Source organism: Numenius arquata, chromosome 12 (genome assembly GCF_964106895.1).
Source record: "Numenius arquata chromosome 12, bNumArq3.hap1.1, whole genome shotgun sequence".
Classification (NCBI taxonomy): domain Eukaryota; kingdom Metazoa; phylum Chordata; class Aves; order Charadriiformes; family Scolopacidae; genus Numenius; species Numenius arquata.
This window is the reverse complement of record NC_133587.1, coordinates 16706860-16717180: the sequence shown is the minus strand read 5'-3', so window position 1 is coordinate 16717180 and position 10321 is coordinate 16706860.

The window sequence follows — 10321 nt, the reverse complement described above, 5'->3', positions numbered from 1 at the left end:
CAAGGCCACAATATATAAGTGACAGAATTCACTTCTTATTTCTATTTTTAATGACAATAGCAGGTTTTGACGTGTCATTCAGAGTGCAGTGGGATGCTGTTAATAGCATCAACTAATGATGGAGGACATGTTGGATGGAAAATGACCCCCAATGCTCAATGGACTGAGAAAAATCCCAGGCTCCGGGACCTTCCACTGGTATCCCCCTGTATAATCCAAAGCTTCGATGAAATTTCAACTACAGCAGTGTCACTGAAAAGACTTTTTTCCTTCCTTCTAATTAGTCAGGACACTAGAAAATCTGAGTTTCACACACCGTCTTGAGCCAAACCTTCAGCTATCGATGCATCCAAACTAAGGAACGCGCAGACTATGTGGGTGAGATGCTCAGTTATCTGCAATGGGCAGTTCCTGCTGAAGAACATCACTGATCCGCTCAGGAGGGGACAGCAGAGTACGGAACAGTGTCCAGACAAAACACAAAATACCCGTGGCTTCAGTAAAGCACTGGTGAGCTGGTCATCTGCTAACAGATGGAGAACAGCTCACCTGGCGTGTGACAACGCACCTTCCCTGCTTCACATCCGTCTCACCTGGGGTGATTTCTCCTTCCGCTTCTGCCCCTTCACTTCTCCCAACCCTATGTGTTCTCTCCCGTTGGCTTTGCTCGAGCCCAGCTTAAGGAACAAGTTTACGCTCGGACCCAGTTTTTGCAGCACAGAGGGCTGTCTCGCTGCTCAATGGTCTCCATGTGCTGCTCCCTGTATCCTCTCCACGCCACAGCGTTTGTGTTTCTCAATAGCAACCACATGACTTTGGAACAGACACCACCATCAGCCTTCTGCCCTTCAGAGGTCCACTAGTGACCTACAAAACTTCAACATTCCCAATGCAATCAAACTGTTACAGCCACGTTACTCTTCTGTACCTTCAGTGGCAAACCCTCTGCCGCTGCAAAGCTGTTAAATTTGGTATCTCTGTGTACCTTGGTTGTACCTCCAGGGTCCATCCAAAAGCAATCAATATGCTATTAGAAAATAAAAATGCACTGTAAATCTGTTTAACGGCTTAGTTAACAGCTTGAAATATTTAATATCTACCACAAAGGCACACAATCTTTGACAGTACCATACTTAAACAGAACAAAGTGTGGCATCACGATTGTCCAGCAGAATTTAACTCTATATGCCCATTCCCTGGAGGGGTTCAAGGCCAGGTTGGATGGGGCTTTGAGCAACCTGGTCTGGTGGGAGGTGTCCCTGCCCAGGGATGATCTTTAAGGTCCCTTCCAACCCAAACCATTCTGTGATTCTGTATTTTCAAGTATTGAAGCCACTAAAAAAAAGAACGGACTAACACTTAGTTTAGAGATACACGGAGGGGGCCTGGATTTCTCAGGTTTACACACACACAGTTGTTTTTTATTTTAAGGAAGCAGCTATTTTTTTATCAGAATAGTGTAAAATTACTGCATCCGTTGGAAGCCTGTCTTAAACAACTCCTCCCTGCACGTCCTATGGAACACCAGGCTTTCCGGAGAAAACGGCTGGAGAGCGCTGCTGGGAGTTCTTCCAGCCAAGATCCAAAGCCTAACGGAACACTCTTCTGCAGGTTTAAAATATTAAAAAATGTCATTCCTCAATAGATCAGCTCTGTGTGCAGACCTCCCCCCGGTATGATTTTATTTTTTCTCTCAGGACAGTCAGGACAGGGTATTACTGTGAAAAATGCCCTGGTAAAGCCAGGTCCCTTCCAGAGACAGCCACAGGGCTCAGTGAACACTGAAGGGCGTACAAACTCCCAGCAAACTCCCACTGCCTTCCTGCAGGTACCGCGTCTGCTCCGGAGGCCGGCGGACCTGGCTGTTTTGGGTACGTGTCTTGAGACCTTTGTTTCTCTCTCTCTCTCTCTCCTGGGTATAGAAGCTGGGACCACTTGCTATAATTGGAAAAGAGCTGCTAAATCCAAGAGTTGCGGTGGTTATTACACGTGGTGACCTTTTTTGAAAATGCCAAATTTGTTCTCTGTGGCTGTTTCCTCCTACGTGAAATATGGAAAGACACTTGAGCTCCATAAAGAACTGGCCTGGAAGACTCCAGTGCATGATAATTATAAATACAGACAAGAGGCACTGCCTTTCCTCTAATAAAATTCAAATGAGAGAGGTTTTACTGTATTTTCCAGTTAAGGGAATGAGCACAAGTGTGTGCGTGTGTCCGGAAGCCGAGGGGTCGTGAAGAGACAAAGCTCGTAAAGCTACCATTTGGGCCCAGCTTTCCGACCCGACAGAAGAGCTCTCTGCTTCCCATTCCCCCCAGGAGCCGGAAGGAATGAGAACCCCGAGTTTTCTGAGACGTTCCAAGAGGAGATGAAATTCAGACAAAGGCAGAAATCGAGGCGAGGGAACAAGTTAAAAAGCCTTTCTCTGCTTTAAAGAGTTACCGAGGAACTCAAACAAAAAGCTCGGGTTCAAGGCAGCGACAGCGCATCCTCGCTGACATCTCACAAAGACGTCACCGCCCGCCTCAGCCCGGGGAACCGGAATCACCAACAACCTCCCGAGCGGCGGAGCAGCTCCCGGGGCTGACAGCACCCCCCTCCCCGGGGAGCGCCGCCCGCCCCGGCGCCCGCCTCTCCCACGGGGGGCTTTGCCTCGAGCCGCGCCCCGCCCCCGTCCCCCCCGCCCCGGGGCTGAGCTCAGGCTGCGACCGGCAGCGGCTGAGATCGGAGCAGCGGGACGGACGGGGCAGGCTCCGTCCCGGCGGGGCGGGCTGCAGGCCGCGGCCGAGCGGGCTCACCCGGCGCCGGGGCCCAGGCCGCAGCCCCCCGCCGCACGCCGAGGAGCCCCCGCGGGGCCCGGCGCCCCGCCGCCTGCGCACCCCGGCCCGGCTCAGCGGGGCGCTCCGCCGGCGGCGGGCCGGGCCCACGCACCGCTCCGCGCCCCGCCAGGCCCCGCCGCGCCGCGGGCCCGGACTGCTCCCCTCCCGGCCCGAGCCGGCCCGGCCCTGACACCGCTTCCGCCCCGCCGCCCCTGTCCCGCCCGCGGCCGCGTCCCCGCCGAGAGGGGCCCCGCCGAGGGCCTGCCCCGCCCTCACCTGGCGCTGCCGCCGCTGGTGGCGGCCGCGGTGGCGTCGCCGCCGCTGCTGCCGCCGCCGCCGCCGCCGCGCCGCGAGCGCGCGCAGGAGGGCGGGGGCCGCCGGGGCGGGAGGGGGCGCGCGCGGGGCCAGCGGGGGCGGGGGTGAGGGGGGGGGGGGGGGGTCGCGCTCGGCGCGGGGACGCCCGGGACAGGCAGCGCGGCCGCTCCGCCTCCCGCCGCCGCCGCCGCCGCCGCCGCCGCCCCACGTGATCCGGCCCGCCCCGCGCGCGCCTGCGTCCGAGCGCGCGGAGCCGTGGCAGGGGGGCGGGGAGGGAAGAATCGCGCCCCCGCGCGCGGTGCCGGTACGTGGCGGGCGGAGCGCGGCGGGACGACCCCCTCCCCCCCCCCCGCCGGGGACCGGGACGCACACCCCCGCGGGGACGGCTGGGCTCCTCCGCCCTGTCCCGGCTGCGGGACTCCGACCTTCCGCGGGGCTCCCGTACCCCCACCGCGGGGCGCGGGACCCTCCGTGGCCGGGGGAGCCGGGGGCGCCGGGGGCGGGCGGCCCTGCCGGAGCGGAGCAGAGCGTGATTCCTGGGCGAAGTTAAAGATGAAAATAATAATTTATAGGAAATTTATCGAACATAGAAAATTCCTGTACTAACAGTGATTTTATAGACAGGCACTATAAAACACGGCTTTTCATTCAGGAAGGTTTTAGTTCAGAGGAGCTTTTCATCGGGAGACTTTGGACTTGATAAACATCACCGAGTCGTGTGGAGTCTCACCCCCGGGGAGATGGGGAAGGAGCCAGAGAGCGCCCCGACAGGGATGCGGCAGTGCCGAATGTTAATTAAAACCCACTTTACTTGGCTAACGAGCTGTCCCCCGGTCCCTGGTGGGTGACGGTGGCTCCCCAGCACCCCGGGGGGGCTTTCCGGCAGGGTGCCCCAGAGCGGCCGCGGGACACCCAGCGTGTCCCTCACAGACCCTTAACGCTGAGAACGAGCCTTATCCCACAAATCTTATTTGTGAGAAATGATAAAATTAATCTAAAGAGACAGCGGCGCTGCAGAGAGGGCTGAGTTTCTTCCTGTCAGTCGTTGTTTTTGGCAGAAAGCTCAGCCCCGGTGGTGGTGAAGGGAAGGAACACGTGGCAGTCCCCATTTCGGGCAGTAATACAATCAGAGGTCCTTTGTGGGAAAAATACAGACTTTGCTCCACAAAGAAGGAGCCTCGTTAAATGTCGGTGGCTGGAGAGGGTCCTGCTGGCCCCAGGAGGGCTGGGGGGAGAGGGGGGGCTGGGGTCAGCCCTCCCTGACCCCCCTGGCGCTGGCTGCACACGGGTGGCTGCAGGATAAAGGGTGTGAAAAAGAGGAAAATGGGTTTTTAGTTTGCAAAACCTCTTCAGCACAGCAATCCCGTGTCTCACCTGACGCTACAGCTCGCAACACAGGAAAAGCTTTTTTTACATTGAGATATAAATGCGTTCCATAAAAAAAAAAAAACAAACAACCCCAAACAAAATAATGACCGTCATGGTTGTGATATGATTGATCTTAATGGTTGGTGTTGGGCTGTGGAGAGCTGCAGGCAGGGACCTTCGTGTTTGCAGCTCCGAAGCTCCCTGCCGGCAGCCAGGCAGGAATTCCTCGCTAAAGGATTGTTCTGTTCCTGCCTTTTTCTCTTCTCTGGTTTCGGGGGTAGGGGACCCCCTCTCCAGCCCCCGCCGGTGTGCTACGGCCCGGTGCGAACCCCCCCCACCCCACTGGAGACTCCCCCAGGGTGTTGGGAGAGGAGCCGGGGGGTCCCTGATGGCGGGTGACCCGGAGGGTTCCCTGCGTGTCCCTCGGGGAGTTTCTGTCGGCGTCAGCCAGGAGGTTCCCCTGCTCCACCTTGTTCCGCTCATGTCCTGCCAAGAATTACCTTTTCTTCCCCACTTCTCTTCACGCTTTCCTCTGCTTCAGGAGGCGCTTCTTAACCCAGCTGCAATTAACATCTTCCTCCTCCTCCTCCTCCAGCCTGATCGTCCCCCAAAGGCTCACACGTGTCCCGCTCGGGTGCAGCTATGTCAGGTGCTGTTCCCAAAACATCCCAGTGTTTGCCACCGGTGCCGCTGTGTTTGTCTTGCAAGATTGTCATAGAATCATGGGATGGTTTGGGTTGGAAGGGATCTTAAAGCCCACCCAGTGCCACCCCCTGCCCTGGGCAGGGACACCTCCCACCAGACCAGGTTGCTCAAAGCCCCCTCCAACCTGGCCTTGAACCCCTCCAGGGATGGGGCAGCCACAGCTTCTCTGGGCAACCTGGGCCAGGCTCTCACCACCCTCACAGCAGAGAAGTTCTTCCCCACATCTCAGCTCAATCTCCCCTCTTTCAGTGTCAAACCCTTTCCCCTCCTCCTATGGCTCCTCTCCCTGATCACGAGTCCCTCCCCAGCTTTCCTGGAGCCCCTTTAGGGACTGGAAGGGGCTCCAAGGTCTCCCCGGAGCCTTCTCTTCTCCAGGCTGAACCCCCCCAACTCTCTCAGCCTGTCCTCACAGCAGAGGGGCTCCAGCCCTCCCAGCATCTCCGTGGCCTCCTCTGGCCCCGCTCCAACAGCTCCATGTATTGTCCTTCAGGTTTTTTTGTTTGCTCGTGTTTGCATGTATATCTACATTAATACTGGGCACATCCCAGACCATAGCAAACAAGAACAGGTGCCACACTAGCTTTCAAGACCCAGGTTCTCTGGAGGCACAATATGGTGGTACCTCCCTAAGATCTGCTCAAGCCATCTAAGTGCTGTGGGTTTCTGATGGGGGCTTGAGAGGTCCCACATGGACAACTGTCCTGGGCCTTGTCACACAGGGAGTTTGCAAACACTTTCCTGGGCCCTGTACATCCCCTCAGCACTTGGTAGCATGCCTCTTCTGGTGGCTTTTCCTCACGCTTCTGCTCTCCGTTGGGAAAGACCGGCGCTGGCACAAACTCCACACAATGAAAATTAATCCCCATTGTCTCCACGTGGCTTTGGCACAAATGTAAGGAAGTAAAGGGAAGGCAGAGCTGAAGAGACACCAGGGTGACAGGGCACAACCGAGGATCCTTCTGAGGCATCTCTGCTGAAGCCGGGCAGCCGGAGGGACCCCAGGTGGGTTTGCCACCCCGCATATTGTGGCTAGCACAGGGCGTCTGGGGGCTCGATCTGTCCCATCACTCTCTGTGGAGCCCCTCTACGAGCAGCCCCTCATTTTGGTTTGGAATCCGAAGCTTTACTGCAAAACAAATATACCTACTAATAGGTATCACTATCAGACACTGGAAGAGGCTGCCCAGGGAGGTGGTTGAGTCACCATCCCTGAATGTGTTTAAGAGTGGTTTATATGAGGTGTTGGGGGATATGGTGTAGGGGAGAACTTTGTAGAGTGGGGTTGATAGTTGGACTTGATGATCCCAAGGGTCTTTTCCAACCTGAATGATTCTATCATCCTATGATTTTAATATAAGGTCACCTGTGGAGTGACACCGCGAAGAAGGAGGGCTGCGGAGAGCAGGCAGAGTTTGAGCTGGCTCAGTGTCCGCAAGCAGAACAGAGAAACCCATTTGAGATTACGACAATCAAAACAGTGGTTGTATTTACACACGTTTTCACACGACAGTATTCTCAAAGGAAAGATATTTTTATGGAAAAAGTAGTAGGGTTGTGAGCAGCTCCAGATTTTTCCAAACTTAAACATTATACAGTGACTTGAACAAAATAATTTCTCCTCCAATATGGGTACAATCCGAGGAAGAAGGGAGAAGTCACCGTCACTTCTGATCTGGCATGTTAAACTGTGGGTGTGGGGAGAAGGAGAGAGGTGGGTGACTGGCTGCAGAGGTGACAGAGGGGGGTACCCGGGAGCCATCCCCTCCTCTGCCCTGTGGAAGGGGGAGAGGTGAGGGCTGCCGGGGGGGAACCCTGGCCATGCTGCGGACAGTCCTGGTGGTGGAGGGTCATGGTAACTGCTGTCGAAGGGGATATTGCCTCTGGGCAGCAGGGTCAGCTCTGTGAGGACAGTCTGCACCTAACAGTACTGTGGCCACTGGGTTCCGCTGCTCGAGGGCTCCTACTCCATGGGCTCCGCTGCCCCCTCCGTGGACATGTTTCATTCTAAGGCAGTGCCCTGCCTCTCCGAAACCAGCTCTGCCGCTCCGAGTGCTTCTTTCCCCAGCCAGTGAGCAGATGTCCATCCCTGGAGTATGGAAGAGCTTTCCAAGACTGCTGTGATGACAGCACCTGGGTGCTATGGGAGCTCTTCCCGCTCCACCTGACTCTTTGCAAACTTTACAAAATCTTCAGTCGGTTTGGTATGTGCATGAAAGAGACACTGGCTTCACCTCATGGTGTTACTGAGGCCTGGCTCCCCTTTCCCTCCAAGCAGCCGGTGTCCAGGACCAGCCTTGGAAGCCTGTGGAGTGTGCACAGTGGGTGGAAGGAGGCTCTGAGATGGTCCTGCCAGGAGGGACCCAGCAGCTGCCGGGAGGGTCCAGGTCCCCGCAGGCACCGACCAGCTGGTGCCAAACAGGCACTTTTGGACTCACTGCCCCAGCTGAGGGACCCCTTGGAGAGACACTGGCAGAGCTGCAAGACACTGGTCATAATCCCTGGAGCTGGGGACCTGAACCTGCTGCCCCAGCTCCGGTGGCAGCGGCTGCTCTCTGCCCTCACCCGTCCCAGCAGACCCAGTCTCCTGGGGCAAAGAGCAGGGCACGGAGCAGAGCTGCCGGCTGGAGTGTGGGAACACCTGGGGTGCCCGGGGCCACTGGTCTCACACCGTGCTGGGGTGCAGCTAGGGACCCCAGCCCTCCTTGTGCCTCACCAGCAGCATGGCTCCAACCACCCCAACAGCCTACCAGCACTGGCCCACGTCCAGACCGGTGGGGGCACAGCAGGCTCCAGCCCCTCTCAGTGTCCGGGCGCTGAACGGGACAGCGATGGAGACAAAATGGCACAGCTGAAGGGCCGGAGCATCCTTGTCCCCCCGGCTGAGGACGGCGGTGCTGACTTCTGCCTTGCCCCACCTTTAGGCAGCGACCAGAGCTCAATGCAGGTGGAGAGCAGTCCCTCACGCTGGGGAAGCCCTGGTTGGTGACTGTGCTGAGGAACGGCATCGAGCCTGGGTGAGAAACGCCAACAAACTGAGCTAACACTTAACGGCAGAGCCTGGCTCCAGCTTATCCCAGGTAAAAACCAGTGCATGTGGATGGCAGCAACGCAAACGCGAGCAGAGACAACCTGATCGCGTTCCAGATCATAACAGTCACATTTGGCAAATGCATCTTTCTTTTTATTATTATTTTGTTTGGTTTTATTTTGTTCCTTTAAAATTTTTCTTCATTGTGTTTCTCGGCCACTTTGTATTTTGTGTTTTGAGCTCCTCCCTGACACTTCCATGTAAAAGTTTCAGGACAAATTCTGCTTCAGAGCTGTTAGATGCAGGCCGTGGTCGGGCTGAAATCCCTGCAGTTACTCCGCACACACGCCTCCAGAATACGGCCCTTTATTTCACAACGTCTTGTCTCACCTGTACAGAATGAAACATCGGGTATTTCTTGGTACCACCCATTAAATTAATCAGATCTCACTGCAACAGATGGACTCAAAGCGTCAGAGACACTGGGCCAATTAGCAGATTAAAGGTGTCTGTATTGAATACATCTGTGCTATACTGATGTTGTTTTTAAAGAGAGAAAATGGGAAATAATTCAAAATATCTTTCCTTCTCTTAGCCATGACCTAGGGGCCTAAATCCCATCTCCAAATTATTTTAAATTTTCTCTTTTTTTTTCCAACATAGGCCATGATCCAGCAGAGCACTTAAGAAACATGCTTTATTTTGAGGTTCTGGATAACTGCTGTGAAATTGTCCCTTGGGGTGTGTTAAGTGCCCTTTTGACTCAAGACCAGAGTCTTTAACTCCCAAATGAATACACAGTTTCAAGCCTCAGAAGTGAGTTGGTGAATTCAGTTATTAAGGAGGGACTTTATCTTTCAAAGTGTTCTGTGATAGCCCATGCAAAGTACTGAAGCGACGATGACTCCACCACTCGTTTTGCGCTCAGCAAACCTTCATGCCCGAGGGACACACCGAGCTGTGCCCTTCCAGAAACTCCCAAACTTCCACCAGTGAGATTCCATGCACAAAACCGCATCCTTCCCTTCCTGGGAAACCTGAAGAGCTCTGCTCCAAGACACGGAAAGTTTCATGAACGCTCCGACTTCGGGCAGTGACCAACTCTAGTGCTGATGACAGAAAAATAAATAAATAAGATTTGATGTCCCTACGGTGAAGAAAGTCCCTTCTTGCCCTTTGGGCAGTGTGGTGGCAGAGAAGACAACTTCCCAACAACGACGTGGTATTTCCCCCATCTCTCAGCTGAGGCCACTGATGCATTTGGAACAGAAAATACCGCCGATGTTCCCACCTGCCGGGCACCTGCCGAGCTCTTCTCACGGGTGGCCACGCTTCAGCAGAGCACGAAAGCATCTCTGTCCTCCTTCCACGGCCCAACGTGCAAGGCTTTGTGTGAGATGCTCTGAGATCTTCAGCTGGCAGGTGGCCAGGACGATTAGTCCGATTATGGGCTGCGGTGCCCTGACCGCCCCCAGATGACCCGTGCCCTCCCCGTGTCCAACGGCCAGGAGCGTTGGAAGGTGCGTTACAGCAGACAGGCGTCACGGTGTCCCTTGGGAAGAAGGCTGGGGGTGACTGGTGTCACCATCAAATGAAAGACCAGGACAAGCGTAAGCAGACACACATATATAATATGTGCAGTGGCCACAGATGCGTTTGCACCATGAAGGAAATCATCAAATTTTAAACTGCAGAAAATGATCAAATTGCAGGATTTTTGGGTGGCAGGTGTCTGTCTAACTTGCTAGTGAAAAGAGAAGGAAATGTTCAAACACGGGTTGAATGGAGCAGGGCAGCTCTCAGAGGTGGTGTTATTTCTTTGCTCTATTTCAGACCAGAAATGCAGAAGTATTCTTGGATTTTGCATGATGTGCTGTGGACAGAAAAACATCTCAGTAATATTTGGGTTGTTTTGTACCTTTTCTCTCACTCTCTTCAGCTTTTCCAATAGAGCCACCAGTATCAAAATAGAGAGCTGAAGCGCAGGTGTGAATTTAGGAGGCAGAAAATCCCAAGCCTCTCTGTAGGGATTACGCAACTCAGGCTTTCGGAGCAGTCTGGGATAAGGCAGTGTAAGGAAAGCCCT